Genomic DNA, 20786 nt, shown 5'->3' with positions numbered 1-20786 from the left:
CGCTCACCGATAGATCTCTACCTACAGATTGGAAAATTGCGCAGGTCGCACCAGTGTTTAAGAAGGGTAGTAGGAGTAATCCATTTAACTACAGACCTATATCATTGACGTCGGTTTGCAGTAGGGTTTTGGAGCATATACTGTATTCAAACATTATGAATCACCTCGAAGGGAACGATCTATTGACACGTAATCAGCATGGCTTCAGAAAACATCGCTCTTGTGCAACGCAGCTAGCTCTTTATTCGCACGAAGTAATGGCCGCTATCGACAGGGGATCTCAAGTTGATTCCGTATTTCTAGATTTCCGGAAAGCTTTTGACACCGTTCCTCACAAGCGACTTCTAATCAAGCTGCGGAGCTATGGGGTATCGTCTCAGTTGTGCGACTGGATTCGTGATTTCCTGTCAGGAAGGTCGCAGTTCGTAGTAATAGACGGCAAATCATCGAGTAAAACTGAAGTGATATCAGGTGTTCCCCAGGGAAGCGTCCTGGGACCTCTACTGTTCCTGATCTATATAAATGACCTGGGTGACAATCTGAGCAGTTCTCTTAGACTGTTCGCAGATGATGCTGTAATTTACCGTCTAGTAAGGTCATCCGAAGACCAGTATCAGCTGCAAAGCGATTTAGAAAAGATTGCTGTATGGTGTGTCAGGTGGCAGTTGACGCTAAATAACGAAAAGTGTGAGATGATCCACATGAGTTCCAAAAGAAATCCGTTGGAATTCGATTACTCGATAAATAGTACAATTCTCAAGGCTGTCAATTCAAGTAAGTACCTGGGTGTTAAAATTACGAACAACTTCAGTTGGAAGGACCACATAGATAATATTGTCGGGAAGGCGAGCCAAAGGTTGCGTTTCATTGGCAGGACACTTAGAAGATGCAACAAGTCCACTAAAGAGACAGCTTACACTACACTCGTTCGTCCTCTGTTAGAATATTGCTGCGCGGTGTGGGATCCTTACCAGGTGGGAATGACGGAGGACATCGAGAGGGTGCAAAGAAGGGCAGCTCGTTTTGTATTATCGCGTTATAGGGGAGAGAGTGTGGCAGATATGATACACGAGTTGGGATGGAAGTCATTACAGCATAGACGTTTTTCGTCGCGGCGAGACCTTTTTCGAAATTTCAGTCACCAACTTTCTCTTCCGAATGCGAAAATATTTTGTTGAGCCCAGCCTACATAGGTAGGAATGATCATCAAAATAAAATAAGAGAAATCAGAGCTCGAACAGAGAGGTTTAGGTGTTCGTTTTTCCCGCTCGCTGTTCGGGAGTGGAATAGTAGAGAGATAGTATGATTGTGGTTCGATGAACCCTCTGCCAAGCACTTAAATGTGAATTGCAGAGTAGTCATGTAGATGTAGATGTATTATTAGAGCAAATACGCATTTAAGAACAGAAAAATGAGCAAGAAGCAATCGTAAACAGCAGTCTGCCAATGTTTTGGGCTGATAAATTGGCGGCAGACCCTGCCCACACTGGTTCCAAAACAACATACAGCGTAAGTGTACAGCACCACGTCCCTTCTTTTTTTTTTACCTCCATGACCATTACGGTCTAGCCGCCGTCTCCATTTCAATTTTTTTTCGCTCCATGGTTGACGTCGGAGACCATATTGTTATCTGTGGTTGACGTTATCGTTTTGGGCAGTATGTATGATGTTCTTAATCAATATGTCTTTGGTTATGAATTCAATGATATTTTGTATGAAATAGTTAGGTTATAAATCCGTTCATTCATTTAAAATCTCAACAGGGCGCTGTATTGTGTGTACAGAGATACCAATTTCTTCAAGTACGTTCATATTAAATTTTCTATTAATATGCAATTTTTTTTATTGTTAACTCTATTCGTTCTGCGTTGTGAAGAGTTGTTGAAGAGTATACATGGACTATTTTCAATAATTCCCGAGTGCCTCGACACCTTACAGTGAAGTGCGTCTTCTCTGACCAATTTCAAATTTATTCCAATACTGACATTCGATTTTGTATGTGCCTTGGTTTTTCTGTATTGGTAATTTTGTATGCCTCAGTGAAGTCTCCGCTCGATGTTGTTTTGATTCTGTACGCGAATAGCATACTTGTGTTCTTCATTAGTGCCTTTAATTTGTTTGATATCGTATCTAAATTTTATGTCCTTCTGGATTTTTGGTTGGGTAGGTGCAGTTTTTCTTTTGTACATCTGCGTCACTACGTCTGGTTTGAAACAGTTTTGTAGTAGTATATATCCTAATGTATCGAGTTCTTTTTGTACGTTAGTTTGGTTTAGTGGTAGATTTTGTATTCTGTGCATCAGGTCGTGGAAGTATGCGTTCCTGTGTGCCTTTAGGTGGTATGAATTAGCATGTATAATGTTGTCAGCTGTTGCGTGCTTTCTAAAAATATCTAAAAGTGTGAATTATTGTTAGTGATCGCGAGTCAAAGAAATTAATCGATTTGTTCGTTTCTGTTTCAGTGGTGAAGTGCATTACTACTGATTTTATTTAGTGCTTGATGGATATGTCGGAGCCCCGGCTCATCTCCATATATAACAGCAAGGGTGTTATCCAAAAGAACTCGATACATTACGATATATATTACAATAAAATGATTTGAACAGAGATATGTACTGGAAATACACAAAAGGAAAGCAATACCTACACAACCAAAAATTCACAATGAGATTAAATTATCCAGAGTAACACAAACAAGACTAAAACAACATACATTCCTATTACATATTTAGGAACAATATCTGGCAAATTAAACACACTAATGTTGAACACAAGTATCCAACAACAGTATCCAGCGTAGAATTCACTCAGGAGAAACAAAAATACCTATATTCACAAACCCAGACATATACAAAATCGAATGCCAGGATTGTAATACATTTTACAGGGGACTGACAGGGCCCAGGTTCAGTATAAGACACCAAGAGTAGACGAGAATTAACAAATACAATCCATCTACCTCCTTCAGCCACATAAAGATCGATACATACAACGCAGAACGAATGGAGTCAGGAAAGAAAAATGTACACTTATTACCTAAAGGTTTAACAATGAGCGTACTTGAAGGTATAGAAATACACACATACAATGCAATGTCCTGTTGTAATTTCAAATGAACGGAGCCATTCCATACAAAATGTTATTGAATTCCTAATCGAAGGTAACTATCATCAGACAGATCAAATACAAAGATCATAGATACAGAGCCAAAATGATTACATCAACACACGAAAGAAACTGTTGAAGTAAATAAAAAGTAGTTAGCTGTCATTACGTCACAAATTCTAAGCCGACGTCCGCCATCTTACAAAGCCCAAACATCCAGGCACTCCGGGATGATGATGGCTTTGAAACAGAGGATGACACGCGTAAAGCTGAAGTACTAAACACCTTTTTCCAAAGCTGTTTCACAGAGGACGATCGCACTGCAGTTCCTTCTCTAAATCCTCGCACAAACGAAAAAATGGGGGACATCGAAATAAGTGTCCAAGGAATAGAAAAGCAACTGAAATCACTCAGTACAGGAAAGTCCACTGGACCTGACGGAATACTAATTCGATTCTACACAGAGTACGCGAAAGAACTTGCCCCCCTTCTAACAGCCGTGTACCGCAAGTCTCTAGAGGAACGGAAGGTTCCAAATGATTGGAAAAGAGCACAGGTAGCCCCAGTCTTCAAGAAGGGTCGTCGAGCAGATGTGCAAAACTATAGACCTATATATTTTACGTCGATCTGTTGTAGAATTTTAGAACATGTTTTTTTTGCTCGAGTATCATGTCGTTTTTGGAAACCCAGAATCTACTCTGTAGGAATCAACATGGATTCGGGAAACAGCGATCGTGTAAGACCCAACTCCCTTTATTTGTTCATGAGACTCAGAAATTATTAGATACAGGCTCCCAGGTAGATGCTATTTTCCTAGACTTCCGGAAGGCGTCCGATACAGTTCCGTACTGTCGCCTGATAAACAAAGTAAGAGCATACAGAATATCAGACCAGCTGTTTGGCTGGATTGAAGAGATTTTAGCATACAGAACACAGCATGTTGTTGTCAATGGAGAGACGTCTACAGACTTTAAAGTAACCTCTGGCGTGCCACAGGGGAGTGTTATGGGACCATTGCTTTTCACAATACATATAAATGACCTAGTAGATAGTGTCGGAAGTTCCATGCGGCTTTTCGCGGATGATGCTGTAGTATACAGAGAAGTTGCAGCATTAGAAAATAGTAGCGAAATGCAGGAAGATCTGCAGCGGATAGGCACTTGGTGCACGGAGTGGCAACTGACCCTTAACATAGACAAATGTAATGTATTGCGAATACATAGAAAGAAGGATCATTTACTGTATGATTATATGATTGCGGAACAAGCACTGGTAGCAGTTACTTCTGTAAAATATCTGGGAGTATGCGTGCGGAACGATTTGAAGTTGAATGATCATATGAAATTAATTGTTGGTAAGGCGGGTACCAGGTTGAGATTCATTGGGAGAGTCCTTAGAAAATGTAGTCCATCAACAAAGGAGGTGGCTTACAAAACACTCGTTCGACCTATACTTGAGTATTGCTTATCAATGTGGGATCCATACCAGGTCGGGTTGACGGAGGAGATAGAGAAGATCCAAAGAAGAGCGGCGCGTTTTGTCACAAGGTTATTTGGTAACCGTGATAGCGTTACGGAGATGTTTAGCAAACTCAAGTGGCAGACTCTGCAAGAGAGGCGCTCTGCATCGCGGTGTAGCTTGCTCGCCAGGTTTCGAGAGGGTGCGTTTCTGGCTGAGGTATCGAATATACTGCTTCCCCCTACTTATACCTCCCGTGGAGATCACGAATGTAAAATTAGAGAGATTCGAGCGCGCACGGAGGCTTTCAGTCGTTCTTCCCGCGAACTATACGCGACTGTAACAGAAAAGGGAGGTAATGACAGTGATACGTAAAGTGCCCTCCGCCACACAAAGTTGGGTGGCTTGCGGAGTATGAATGTAGATGTAGGTGTAGATTACGTTGATTACCTTTATGAATCGATGGTCCACCGCGCTGATACTTCCCTTCACGCACAGCGACGCGCTCCTCCCCAGTTTCGAACATGTTAGGTGCTTTCACTGTGTACAGACGCAGTTGTTTCATAAAACATGCCAGCTTGCGTCATTTACCGGTGTAGCTACTAAAACATTTGATCGTGCTCTGAAGTTCAAAGGAACCGTATTACTTTCGGAAGTCTAGCAGTTCAAGCAATATTTCCTTTTCTATACATTGATCATTGTTGCACTGCTTACCTTTATTGTAGTTTGATTCGTGTCATTTGACTTAAGTTTTTCCTTTACCCTACCTAGTGTCCGTTCTTTTTCTTCATCCTGGGTTTTTCATTTCCTTCCAAATCGGAAACGTTGCGACATCCGAGCCATACTGTATCAACGGTCTCGTCCCTTCACAATGCAAGGCTACGTAACAGCGCAGATTGTTGGGACAGCGTCTCATGTCCTAAATTCCTTCCGCCGATAATTATTCATTGTTCACGTTTCCTCCTTACAATATCAGAATAAAAACAATGACATTCATTACGCCACATTGTCTGTAGCACAAAGAGGGGTTCACAGCGCTGCAGCCAAAAGTTTTGATAGCTTGACCATTAGTATAAAATGCCTGGCAGTGAGTAAAGTAGTAAATTTCGGAATTAAAATGACAACGTTTCTTTTTGATAACGCCTCATATTCCGTAGAAGACTATTTCCTGTTTTTTTGTATTTCAATGTGTAGATGGCGATGGGTGGAAATCACACATAACTGTCTATCTTTTGTTAAAAAAAGGAAAGGATTAAGAAATGATTAGCATCGAGACATATTTACAAAAAAAAAGTCGATGTCACTATAAAGTGACTCGCCCCACATATTTTGATTTAGCATACAAATGATGCATTAGACAAGAAACTAACTAACTACACTCCTGGAAATTGAAATAAGAACACCGTGAATTCATTGCCCCAGGAAGGGGAAACTTTATTGGCACATTCCTGGGGTCAGATACATCACATGATCACACTGACAGAACCACAAGCACATAGACACAGGCAACAGAGCATGCACAATGTCGGCCCTACTACAGTGTATATCCACCTTTCGCAGCAATGCAGGCTGCTATTCTCCCATGGAGACGATCGTAGAGATGCTGGATGTAGTCCTGTGGAACGGCTTGCCATGCCATTTCCACCTGGCGCCTCAGTTGGACCAGCGTTCGTGCTGGACGTGCAGACCGCGTGAGACGACGCTTCATCCAGTCCCAAACATGCTCAATGGGGGACAGATCCAAAGTTCTTGCTGGCCAGGGTAGTTGACTTACACCTTCTAGAGCACGTTGGGTGGCACGGGATACATGCGGACGTGCATTGTCCTGTTGGAACAGCAAGTTCCCTTGCCGGTCTAGGAATGGTAGAACGATGGGTTCGATGACGGTTTGGATGTACCGTGCACTATTCAGTGTCCCCTCGACGATCACCAGAGGTGTACGGCCAGTGTAGGAGATCGCTCCCCACACCATGATGCCGGGTGTTGGCCCTGTGTGCCTAGGTCGTATGCAGTCCTGATTGTGGCGCTCACCTGCACGGCGCCAAACACGCATACGACCATCATTGGCACCAAGGCAGAAGCGACTCTCCTCGCTGAAGACGACACGTCTCCATTCGTCCCTCCATTCACGCCTGTCGCGATACCACTGGAGGCGGGCTGCACGATGTTGGGGCGTGAGCGGAAGACGGCCTAACGGTGTGCGGGACCGTAGCCCAGCTTCATGGAGACGGTTGGACAGGTTAGGCTACCACTACTAAAAAATGACTTAAATGCATGTTAAACAAAACATCCATTTTACGGGACATTTTTAATATCATTCTCTTGATTACATTAATAGCGTAGCACAATGCTGGAACATGTTTAAAATATTATATCATTTTTCTGTCTTTTAAGTTGTGATTATTGGCCACACACTGAATGAGGCATCATTGGTAAGATTGCAAAGTGAGAATATGTGTAAACTACAATGAGGCTAATGCACCGACAGTCTAGTAAAATAACTCTTTTCTGCATGGAGGTATACCTCTGTGCAGTTTAGTTTCTTTGACATTTCACTTTCTTGACATGCACGAGATACGACAGGGTGCCTTGTTTATTTTCTCGCTACACGTATTTATTGGCTAACAAAGAACACGTAGATAAGTTTTGTGCAAACGTAAACATTACAAATGTTGTACGTGGGAGTTGACAGCTGAAAGTGTAGCGAACGGGAAGCAGTAGCAGTAAGCAGACAAACATTGGTTATGGATTTGCAGCTTCATTTGGTATCGATAGAAATACAATAAGGTAGAACGAAATGCATTATGAAAGCATCGTTTTCACAGCACATCCTTCTCTTCTTGCTTATTCGAAACATATCAACAAAAAACAAGTTACTTTATCAATGCCAAATGTGTGATATTACTAGAGCAAATACTCATTCAAGAACAGAAAATCGTTCGAAATGCACTTGCTTGTGCTACGTTATTTATGTAAGCGTTGAAACTATTACTATTTAAAACATCTGTTGCGCGCACACCATAGAAATAAGGAAAAGAAGCAATCATAAACAGTAGTCTGCTAATGTTTGGGCTATTTAAGATGGCGGCAAGGTCCACCTACTCTAAGACGCCAACTCCGTTCTTTCTTTACCGTGTTAACTGTAACCATTTAGCATCTCTGGCTAACTGTCACTGATGCAATCTGTCAAATCTGACGATGAAATCGAAGGATAAAATTTACAAGAAAGGGCGACTAACAACAGGAGCAAACTACAAAGTGGCTTATAGCAAAAGAGTGCTAAATTCATACCATGTTGTAATATAGTACAGAGTGACAGCGACCACTGAGGACACATAAACGTTAAGTACCAAATTTGTATATCCAAAAACATGATTAACCAACACTGTGATAAAAAAAAAAATGTAACTTTCGCAGATGGTCTGCACATTGCAGTCTAGCCAAAATGAATCCATCCCAATAAATACATCATTAAACTACTATAGCAACACTCTTGAGGTTATTACGAGGACCGTCTTTTTTCAACCTCCGATAGGCTGTAAATAAAAGAAAAGTTCATAGATAACGATTATTTTATTACAAAATAAATTGTTCACTTATGTTTACTTTTCAACATAATCAGTGGGAGGCTAAGACATTTATTGTACCTGTGGACAAGCATTGCAATAACCTCTTCAAAAAATGTTGCCACCTATAATTTCAAATGCGCATTCATGTTGTTTCTAAGATCTTTGTTGATTTGAAAGTGCTGACCTCGTAGCCACGTCTTTAGTTCAAGGGAAAGGTGAGAGTCGCTGGGTGCTAGGTCCGGACTCTATGGCGGATGATAGAAAATGTCCCACTGATATTGTTCAACGAGACGTTGGATTGTGCCAGCAGTATTTGGTCGAGCGTTGTCATGGATCAACACAATTCCTGAAGTCAGCATTCCTCTTGGTTTGTTATGAATGGCTCTCTGCGAAAGTCATAAGTTTTAAAAATAAGCAGCTGCACTGATAGTGGTTCTGCATCGACTCTACAAGCACTACAACTTTTTGGTCCCAAAACACGGTATGCATAACCTTTCTGTCGTTGAATGTTTGTTTGATTTTTTTATTTGTTTAGTAAATTTGTATGCATCTATTGCTGTGATTGCCGTTTTGTTTCCGGTGTGTGGTATTGAATCCAAGGTTCATCTTTAGTAAAAATTGATTTCAAGAAGTTCTCTCCATCATAATGACTGCCAAGGAAATTCAAAGATGACGCCATTTGGTGACTTTTGTGGGTATCTGTCAACATTTTTGGAACCTAACGACCACAAAGTTTTTTGTAGCCTAAATGTTCAATAACGATAGAGTGTACATCTTGAAACTTTCGGAATTTTCATAGAGAAAGCAGTTATAGTGAGCCTACCATTTTCTCTAGCCATTCTGTCAACTCGTTCAACAAGGTTGGCTGTAACGACAGACTTACAGGCCATTTCAGCCTACTTTGAACTTTCGGCACCATTCACGCACAACACCATCAGCCATTAAGTAATCATCGAACACTCAGATCATTCTCCGATGAACTTATGCGGCACTATTCCCTACTGCTTGCAGAAACCGAATTACACTTCGTAATTCACACTTGGAGGGAGCAAAAACGATGGTAGCCATGTTTACTTATCTGTAGTACAACGCAGACGGCTGCCTTGAGGTCGGCAATGGCGGTGTGTGTGGTGCGAGAGTTGTGCAGTAACCTACAGTGCATGTACACGTTCTGCCGCTACTCATGTACGACATGTATCCTCATATAATCTATGTATGCCTGCTGCTTAATTACTGCAGTGGCTAGAGTTTGCGTTATGGTATTGGAGTTCAGTTGCAGGAGCAGGGGTGTTCTTTTGTTTTCTGATTTTGATTTGTGCATTAATACTGTAGTACACTGTTTCTCAAATGATTCACATTCTTCAACTCCAAGTTTTTTGCAATGAAATGAATACCCCTAGCTGCATACAGGCGTCGGTATAAGTCAACGGGGACAGGTGAAAATGTGTGCCCCAACTGGGACTCGAACACCGAATCTCATGCTTACATGGCAGACGCTTTATCCATCTGAGCCACTGAGGGCACAGAGGATAGTGTGATTGCAGGGACTCATCTCTGTCACGCCTACCGTGAGACCCACATTCGCAACTTATTGTCCCGCACTATATTCATAGTGCCCCTGCCCATTATACTCATTAATCGCGGCTTTTTGCCGATTCCCGTAAGAGTGCGGGCACTGTTTGTGCATCTGCACAGAAGAAGATAGTCAAATGGCCGGTGAGCCTTATATATATATATATATATATATATATATATATATATATATATATATATATATATATATATATATATATGTGTGTGTGTGTGTGTGTGTGTGTGTGTGTTTGAAACGGCAATACAAACTAAACGAGCAGCGATAGAAATTCAACGTTTGTTGCTATATGTTTGGAACAACAGTACGTTTTCAGGCGGACAAACTTTCGAAATTACAGTAGTTACAATTGTCAACAACAGATGGCGCTGCGGTCTGGGAAACTCTATAGTACGATATTTTCCACATATCCACCATGCGTAGCAATAATATGGCGTAGTCTCTGAATGAAATTACCCGAAACCTTTGACAACGTGTCTGGCGGAATGGCTTCACATGCAGATGAGATGTACTGCTTCAGCTGTTCAATTGTTTCTGGATTCTGGCGGTACACCTGGTCTTTCAAGTGTCCCCACAGAAAGAAGTCACAGGGGTTCATGTCTGGCGAATAGGGAGGCCAATCCACGCCGCCTCCTGTATATTTAGGATAGCTCAAAGCAATCACACGATCATCGAAATATTCATTCAGGAAATTAAAGACGTCGGCCGTGCGATGTGGCCGGGCACCATCTTGCATAAACCACGAGGTGTTCGCAGTGTCGTCTAAGGCAGTTTGTACCACCAAAAATTCACGAAGAATGTAGCGTATTGCAGTAATCGTTTCGGATCTGAAAAATGGGCCAATGATTCCTTTGGAAGAAATGGCGGCCCAGACCAGTACTTTTTGAGGATGCAGGGACGATGGGACTGCAACATGGGGCTTTTCGGTTCCACATATGCGCCAGTTCTGTTTATTGACGAAGCCGTCCAGGTAAAAATAAGCTTCGTCAGTAAACCAAATACTGCACACATGTATATCGCCGTCATCAATCCTGTGCACTCTACCGTTAGCGAATGTCTCTCGTGCAGCAATGGTAGCGGCGTGCCCTCTGTGGTCGCCGTACGCGGTCGCCCTACCTTTCCAGTACGTTCATCCGTCACATTCCCAGTCCGTTGAAATTTTTCAAACAGATCCTTTATTGTATCGCTTTTCGGTCCTTTGGTTACATTAAACCTCCGTTGAAAACTTCGTCTTGTTGCAACAACACTGTGTTCTAGGCGGCGGAATTCCAACACCAGAAAAATCCTCTGTTCTAAGGAATAAAACATGTTGTCCACAGCACACTTGCACTTTGTGAACAGCACACGCTTACAGCAGAAAGACGACGTACAGAATAGCGCACCCACAGACTGCGTTGTCTTCTATATCTTTCACATCACTTGTAGCGCCATCTGTTGTTGAAAATTGTAACTACCGTAATTACGAAAGTTTGTCCGCCTGAAAATGTACTGTTGTCCCAAGCATACTGCAACAAACGGTGTACTTCTATCGCTGCTCGTTTAGTTTTTATTACCGTTTCAAAAATACCGGTCATTTTTGAAACACCCTGTATATGTTGTTGTTGTCTTCAGTCCTGAGACTGGTTTGATGCAGCTCTCCATGCTACTCTATCCTGTGCAAGTTGCTTCATCACCCAGTACCTACTGCAACCTACATCCATTTGAATCTGCTTAGTGTATTCATCTCTTGGTCTCCCTCTATGATTTTTACCCTCCACGCTGCCCTCCAATGCTAAATTTGTGATCCCTTGATGCCTCAAAACATGTCCGACCAACCGATCCCTTCTTCTAGTCAAGTTGTGCCACAAACTTCTCTACTCCCCAATCCTATTCAATACCTCCTCATTAGTTACGTGATCTACCCATCTAATTTTCAGCATTCTTCTGTAGCACCACATTTTGAAAGCTTCTATTCTCTTCTTGTCCAAACTAGTTATCGTCCATGTTTCACTTCCATACATGGCTACCACTCCAAACAAATACTTTCAGAAACGACTTTCTGATATATAAATCTATATTCGATGTTAACAAATTTCTCTTCTTCAAAAACGCTTTCCTTGCCATTGCCAATCGACATTTTATATCCTCTCTACTTCGACCATCATCAGTTATTTTACTTCCTAAATAGCAAAACTCCTTTACTACTTTAAGTTTCTCATTTCCTAATCTAATTCCGTCAGCATCACCCGATTTAATTTGACTACATTCCATTATCCTCGTTTTGCTTTGGTTGATGTTCATCTTATATCCTCTTTTCAAGACACTCTCCATTCCATTCAACTGCTCTTCCAAGTCCTTTGCCGTCTCTGACAGAATTACAATGTCATCGGCGAACCTCAAATTTTTTACTTCTTCTCCATGAATTTTAATACCTACTCCAAATTTTTCCTTTGTTTCCTTTACTGCTTGCTCAATATACAGATTGAATAACGTCGGGCAGAGGCTACAACCCTGTCTCACTCCTTTCCCAATCACTGCTTCCCTTTCATGCCCCTCTACTCTAATAACTGCCATCTGGTTTCTGTACAAATTGTAAATAGCCTTTCGCTCCCTGTATTTTACCCCTGCCACCTTCAGAATTTGAAAGAGAGTATTCCAGTCAACATTGTCAAAAGCTTTCTCTAAGTCTACAAATGCTAGAACCGTAGGTTTGCCTTTTCTTAATCTTTCTTCTAAGTAAGTCGTAAGGTCAGTATTGCCTCACGTGTTCCAACATTTCTGCGGAATCCAAACTGATCCTCCCCGAGGTCCGCATCTAACAGTTTCTCCATTCGTCTGTAAAGAATTCGCGTTAGTATTTTGCAGCTGTGACTTATTAAACTGATAGTTCGGTAATTTTCACATCTGTCAACACCTGCTTTCTTTGGGATTGGAATTATTATATTCTTGAAGTCTGAGGGTACTTCACCTGTCTCATACATCTTGCTCACCAGCTGGTAGAGTTTTGTCATGACTGGCTCTCCCAAGGCCGTCAGTAGTTCTAATGGAATGTTGTCTACTCCGGGGGCCTTCTTTCGACTCAGTTTTCAGTGCTCTGTCAAACTCTTCACGCAGTATCTTACCTCCCATTTCGTCTTCATCTACATGCTCTTCCATTTCCATAATATTGTCCTCAAGTACATCGCCCTTGTATAAACCTTCTATATACTCCTTCCACCTTTCTGCCTTCCCTTCTGTGCTTAGAACTGGGTTGCCATCTGAGCTCTTGATATTCATACACATGGTTCTCTTCTCTCCAAAGGTCTCTTTAATTTTCCTGTAGGCAGTATCTATCTTACCCCTAGTGAGATAAGCTTCTACATCCTTACATTTGTCCTCTAGCCATCCCTGCTTAGCCATTTTGCACTTCCTGTCAATCTCATTTTTGAGACGTTTGTATTCCTTTTTGCCTGCTTCATTTACTGCATTTTTATCTTTTCCCCTTTCATCAATTACATTTAATATTTTCTCTGTTACCCAAGGATTTCTAGCATCCCTCGTCTTTTTACCTACTTTATCCTCTGCTGCCTTCACTACTTCATCCCTCAGAGCTACCCATTATTCTTCTACTGTGTTTCTTTTCCCCATTGCTGTCAATTGTTCCCTTATGCTCTCCTTGAAACTCTGTACAACCTCTGGTTCTTTCAGTTTACCCAGATCCCATGTCCTTAAATTCCCACCTTTTTGCAGTTTCTTCAGTTTTAACCTACAGGTCATAACCAATAGATTGTGGTCAGAGTCCACATCTGCCCCTGGAAATGTCCTACAATTTAAAACCTGATTCCTAAATCTCTGTCTTACCATTATATAATCTATCTGATACCTTTTAGCCTATATATATATATATATATATATATATATATATATATATATATATATATATATATATATATGTGTGTGTGTGTTTATTAATGTAGAAAATAATTATTACTGGTCAGACACGTCATGAATATTCATAATCTTTAAACATTATTTCTCAGTGAACATAAATGACTTCAAAATTTATCACCGGTGGAATGTTAATCGCACATAGTATAATGAGTAAGTGGCCAATTTTTTCTTATTTCTTTCTTTTACGTTGGGAAGAGGTATGACTGAAGAAATTGATGGTAATGCTGATAATGGATCGTTTGGCATGGACTTACATAGTACGCTGAAGAGGAAAGTATACACGTTTCATGGCAAATTACACTGAGCAACACAATTAAAAGGCCATTTCTTTGACATCTCGTAATTGTCTCCTCCTGAAACGCAGAGTTTTTAGATATCTGTCTTGTCAGCGATGCTTATTTCTTCTGAAATGGTGTAATAGCACGGAACCCTGCAACGTCACCCTCGATGTCAACACTTTAAACGTAAAGGTGTCAACACATGCTGGAAAAAAGGTGCCAGTGCTCGAATGTTACTGTGAGGTTAATGGTGGTTTAATGACGTCTTATTGGCAGAAAAATTCACCACGAATATCCTCAACACCAGAACGTACGTGACACACCCTGTGCAGACCATTACATTCCCCCTTACCCACATTAACCCATTTGCTCTTCCGCGATGGAGGTCAGAACCGCGATGTCCAGCGTAGGTATGACGAAAGGACAAGGAAAACATTTCAGAGACCCTGCCGATCCTTAACGACACGAAAAAGCCTCATGGGGATTGCATAAGACGCGTCACTGAAAACACCGCCTCTCTTAGGTCGTGTCAGAGGCTGTCAAGAGCGTTTTGCTGTTGCTCATCGCACTGCGAACTGCCGTTCTGGACCGCAAAATGTGTGGGAACAAAGGCCAAAGGAAAGAGATGTTTTCATTGATGTCGTTTATGCCATGCTCTGAGGCCTTTTGGCATCGATACCAAGCACCGTTTTGTCTGCAATATTTTCTTTGGCCACCTGTAACAAAATTGCATGATTTCGACGCTAGGCGTCGTGGTTCCGATCTAGATCGTAGAGGGTCAAAAGAAGGGGTGAAATGTGGGTAGGCGTGATGTGACGACCTGCCGAGCGGTGTGATGAAATTTGGTGCCAATGTGTCACCATTAACCCACCTTACATCTCACATTAACTTCTTAGCTCTGGTTCTTTTTTACCGCATTTGTCGGCGTTGCCGAGCCCGCCTTTGTCGTCGAAGAACGCCATACTTTTACGCCATTACAGAGGAAGGTTGAAGGCACATTTGAACCAAATTTCAAACTTCTGTGTCATAATACGAGACAACTGGGGAGCATCGAAATAGTAGTCCTTTAACTGTTTTCCTTAGTATACGCATTTAAAAGTGGAATAATGAGAAATATTCATTAATTCTATGAGTGTTCCATAAGACTTGCTTTGATTGCAATATAACTATGACGAAGCCTGATAGCTTACCACGCAGTCTACAATCATAAAATAATTAGATCCATCTCTTCCTTGTCCACTATCACACTGAATTTCATCTGTTGCGAAGCCATCGTACAACTGCCTCATGATCCAGTATCGAGAATGTTAAGCACCAGTTGTCAAATGTATGATATTTTTCTACATGTTTCGGGAATACGTTATCCCTTATCAAGTACAACAAGGAACCAAATCAATACATCGCAAAACTACATATACAGACAACAATGTAAATATCGAAGTCGTCTTGTAGCACGACATACCTCAAAATTTCTTTGTCGTTGGTCAGCCTAAAAAATAATGCTAGTAGGTAAGATGCGGTGTAAAATACAAATCTTTTCGTGAAGACCTCATGTAGACGTATAATACAGTGACAACGTTCTGCTGTAAACTAAAGACAGTGAACTTCACCTACATACGTTAGTACCATGTTGCAAGGCATATGTCACAGCTCCAACAGTACTACTGTCTGCCGCAAAATGACTAACAGGACAGAGTAAAACCTGTGCCGCTAAGTAGAGTGAGATGTTGTCTGCTTCTGAAGGAGGATGTCGCTAAAGTGTGGCCAGGAATGCCGTCTGGACGCTCCTCTCTTCTAATTTAAAACTGTCACGCATTCCCCTTGTTTTATAGCAGTTGGTAATGGGACAACGTAATCACGAAACACTTGGCAGCATTAACAAACAATTGACAACTAGTGCGTAACATTCTCCATTTGCAGTCGTGCCCTACATTTTCATCATGCTATTTCAATGAATCGATTAAAATTCTCGTCAGTGATGAGCACTGATTCGAAATGAGCCCGGATGACCAGCGAAGATGTCTTTGAAGATACGCTGAACAGTGGTGGGATACCAGCCTGACAGTCGCCCGATATATATCCCAACAACCGGGAATGATAGTCTGAGGTGCCATTTCATTTCGCAGCGGGGCCTCTTTGGATATCATTCGAGCCACCCTACAACATAGCGGTACGTCGCCGAAATTCTACGCCCCGTTTTGTTGCCCTTCGTGGCACGTAGTTCTGGGCTTACATTTCAGAAAGATAATGTCCATTCGCACACTGCGAGAGTGTCTACTGGTTGTCTTCGTGCTTGTCAAATCCTAACTGGCCAGCAAGGTCGCCGGATAACTCCCGAATTAACAACGTTCAGAGCATTACGGACAAGACCCTCTCACTAGCTCGGGAATTTGATGAGCTGACGCTTGTAATACACTCCTGGAAATGGAAAAAAAGATCACATTGACACCGGTGTGTCACACCCACCATACTTGCTCCGGACACTGCGAGAGGGCTGTACAAGCAATGATCACACGCACGGCACAGTGGACACACCAGGAACTGCGGTGTTGGCCTTCGAATGGCGCTAGCTGCGCAGCATTTGTGCACCGCCGCCGTCAGTGTCAGCCAGTTTGCCGTGGCATACGGAGCTCCATCGCAGTCTTTAACACTGGTAGCATGCCGCGACAGCGTGGACGTGAACCGTATGTGCAGTTGACGGACTTTGAGCGAGGGTGTATAGTGGGCATGCGGGAGGCCGGATGGACGTACCGCCGAATTGCTCAACACGTGGGGCGTGTGGTCTCCACAGTACATCGATGTTGTCGCCAATGGTCGGAGGAAAGTGCCCGTGCCCGTCGACCTGGGACCGGACCGCAGCGACGCACGGATGCACGCCAAGACCGTATGATCCTACGCAGTGCCGTAGGGGACCGCACCGCCACTTCCCAGCAAATTATTGACACTGTTGCTCCTGGGGTATCGGCGAGGACCATTCGCAACCGTCTTCATGAAGCTGGGCTACGGTCCCGCACACCGTTGGGCCGTCTTCCGCTCACGCCCCAACATCGTGCAGCCGCCTCCAGTGGTGACGCGACAGGCGTGAATGGAGGGACGAATGGAGACGTGTCGTCTTCAGCGATGAGAGTCGCTTCTGCCTTGGTGCCAATGATGGTCGTATGCGTGTTTGGCGCCGTGCAAGTGAGCGCCACAATCAGGACTGCATACGACCGAGGCACACAGGGCCAACACCCGGCATCATGGTGTGGGGAGCGATCTCCTACACTGGCCGTACACCTCTGGTGATCGTCGAGGGGACACTGAATAGTGCACGGTACATCCAAACCGTTATCGAACCCATCGTTCTACCATTCCTAGACCGGCAAGGGAACTTGCTGTTCCAACAGGACAATGCACGTCCGCATGTATCCCGTGCCACCCAACGTGCTCTAGAAGGTGTAAGTCAATTACCCTGGCCAGCAAGATCTCCGGATCTGTCCCCCATTGAGAATGTTTGGGACTGGATGAAGCGTCGTCTCACGCGGTCTGCACGTCCAGCACGAACGCTGGTCCAACTGAGGAGCCAGGTGGAAATGGCATGGCAAGCCGTTCCACAGGACTACATCCAGCATCTCTACGATCGTCTCCATGGGAGAATAGCAGCCTGCATTGCTGCGAAAGGTGGATATACACTGTACTAGTGCCGACATTGTGCATGCTGTGTTGCCTGTGTCTATGTGTCTGTGGTTCTGTCAGTGTGATCATGTGAGGTATCTGACCCCAGGAATGTGTCAATCAAGTTTCCCCTTCCTGGGACAATGAATTCACGGTGTTCTTATTTCAATTTCCAGGAGTGTAGAATTTGGTACGATATCCTTCAGGAGGATATCCAACTCAGTCATTCAGTGTCAAGCCGAATAACTGCTTGTATTAGCGTTATTGGTGGACCAACGCGTTACTCACTTGTTCATTTTATGTCACTCTTCCTCTTGAATAAATCATCATATTATTCTGAAATTGTAAACTTTCGTTTGTCTGTACATGTACATCAGATCTACCGATTTCCGTCTCATTCTGGTAATTCCCTTGGTAAGACGTTTTCTTGTCTTATAGTGTATTCTATACGTCGTAAACATGTTGCAGTTACATCTAAACTGGCTCACCTTACTCGATCAGATTTATAGCCCTCTTACTTCCATGATAACGTTTCTCTTAGTTTTCAGTGGGCAAAGTAAGTTCAACGCTAGCTATACAAGGGATACGCTACTAACAGAAAATACATATGTAATTCTATCCACTCCACTGTCCTATTTTTTAAGTAGAGCTTCGTGGATGGTTTATACACACTTTCTTCGAGAACTATCGCCTGGAAAATTACGAAGTGAGCTAGTGCTTGTTCAAAGTAATTTCTACTGGCACGGAAAAGTTAACTTATGTGGAATTAGGCTAGCCGGAATTTTATCATTTGTAAGTAATAACGATATAGTACTTACCTAGATGAAGAGAGTCCTTTAAACGCAAGGTAATACGCCTTATAGAGGAAACGACTTTTATGCAGGAAGGTCATTGATGAATACCTGATGGAAGTTGAAAGAAGGAAGATGAAGTTTAACGTCCCATAAACATCTAGGTCTTTATAGACTGCGTACAAACTCGGAATGTTTTAAGGAAGGGGCAGGAAATCTGCCGTGCTCTTTCAAAGGAAAAATCTCGAAATTTGTCTGGAGCGAATTAAGAAAAATTCGGAATATCTGAATCTGGATGATCGGATGCGGATTTGAAGCATCATCCTCCCGAATACTCCGAGACCAGTGTACTAATCACGGCACCACCCCGCGCGGTCGTCGACTTTGAGCTAATTAGTGACATCACAATAGGATAAACACGTCAAAGAAACACCTGGCACTGGTATGATTAAATTAATAGAAACTATAGAAAACTTAAATCAAGCCAATTAGCCGTGCGTATTTACTACCGTACCTAATGAAACTATCTCCAGTGTCTCGACCGCTGCAATACCTTACCCGGCGAATAGACTACTGCAGTTATAAGAAAGAAAGAAACAAGCTCATCGTCCAGGCCTGGAAAGTCCAAGTAATGTCTACCGGCCACCGTGTCAACCTCTGCCTTTGTATTGTCATGAGGATGCTGCTATGGAGGGACACGTGGTCAGCACACCGCTGTTCCGGGCGATTTTCAGACCGTTCAAGCCAAGGAGCTGCTACTGTTCGGCTAGGAAGCTCCTCAACTGACATCATGAGGGTGATTGCAACCCCTACCAGCCCTCCAAACAAGGAAAAAGCCTCGGAAGTACCGGGAATCGAACAAGGGTTCTGTGGAGGCGGACATAACGTATAATGAGGAGAACAATATTTATACATTAATTACCTTCGGGTAAGCACCATAGCAGTGGATAACATCTGAAACGTAATTATTGTTTATTTTGAACAGTAGACAGTTTCGGTTGCTGTATTGTGGTCAGGCGGTAGGTGCTAGTAACAGACGATAGTTACACCACAATATTGAAAAAAAATTGGGAGAATTACTATTTACCAGTATAGCGAATAGGCAAAAGTTACTTTACAGGCACGAGGATAGGCCAGCAAGTTTTTCAGCTAAAAGCCAGCAGGCAATAAGTCATATACACTCCTGGAAATTGAAATGTCGGCACTAGTACAGTGTATATCCACCTTTCGCAGCAATGCAGGCTGCTATTCTCCCATGGAGACGATCGTAGAGATGCTGGATGTAGTCCTGTGGAACGGCTTGCCATGCCATTTCCACCTGGAGCCTCAGTTGGACCAGCGTTCGAGCTGGACGTGCAGACCCCGTGAGACGACGCTTCATTCAGTCCCAAACATGCTCAATGGGGGACAGATCCGGAGATCTTGCTGGCCAGGGTAGTTGACTTACACCTTCTAGAGCACGTTGGGTGGCACGGGATACATGCGGACGTGAATTGTCCTGTTGGAACAGAAAGTTCCCTTGCCGGTCTAGGAATGGTAGAACGATTGGTTCGATGACGGTTTGGATGTACCGTGCACTATTCAGTGTCCCCTCGACGATCACCAGAGGTGTACGGCCAGTGTAGGAGATCGCTCCCCACACCATGATGGCGGGTGTTGGCCCTGTGTGCCTCGGTCGTATGCAGTCCTGATTGTGGCGCTCACCTGCACGGCGCCAAACACGCATAAGACCATCATAGGCACCAAGGCAGAAGCGACTCTCATCGCTGTCGCGACACCACTGGAGGCGGGCTGCACGATGTTGGGGCGTGTGTGTGACCGTAGCCCAGCTTCATGGACACGGTTGCGAATGGTCCTCGCCAATACCCCAGGAGCAACAGTGTCCCTAATTTGCTGGGAAGTGGCGGTGCGGTCCCCTACGGCACTGCGTAGGATCCTACGGTCTTGGCGTGCATCCGTGCGTCACTGCGGTCCGGTCCCAGGTCGACGGGCACGTGCACCTTCCGCCGACCACTGGCGACAACATCGATGTACTGTGGAGACCTCACGCCCCACGTGTTGAGCAATTCGGCGGTACGTCCACCTGGCCTCCCGCATGCCCACTATACGCCCTCGCTCAAAGTCCGTCAACTGCACATACGGTTCACGTCCACGCTGTCGCGGCATGCTACCAGTGTTAAAGACTGCGATGGAGCGCCGTATTCCACGGCAAACTGGCTGACACTGCGGCGGCCGTGCACAAATGCTGCGCAGCTAGCGCCATTCGACGGCCAACACCGCGGTTCCTGGTGTGTCCGCTGTGCCGTGCGTGTGATCATTGCTTGTACAGCCCTCTCGCAGTGTCCGGAGCAAGTATGGTGGGTCTGACACACCGGTGTCAGTGTGTTCTTTTTTCCATTTCCAGGAGTGTATTTTCTCTTCCCCCACCGCA

General features: G+C 43.6%; 1 protein-coding gene across 1 annotated transcript in view; it reads right to left on the bottom strand.

The window, feature by feature from the left end:
- Positions 1-20786, bottom strand: part of LOC126268032 (uncharacterized) — a 107329-nt gene that overhangs the window by 3511 nt on the left and 83032 nt on the right. The gene's annotated exons all lie outside the window — the stretch shown is intronic.

Source organism: Schistocerca gregaria, chromosome 4, assembly GCF_023897955.1.
Source record: "Schistocerca gregaria isolate iqSchGreg1 chromosome 4, iqSchGreg1.2, whole genome shotgun sequence".
In the NCBI taxonomy this organism is placed as follows: domain Eukaryota; kingdom Metazoa; phylum Arthropoda; class Insecta; order Orthoptera; family Acrididae; genus Schistocerca; species Schistocerca gregaria.
The sequence above is the reverse complement of the archived record's forward strand: the minus strand, read 5'-3'. Positions and strand labels throughout refer to the sequence as shown.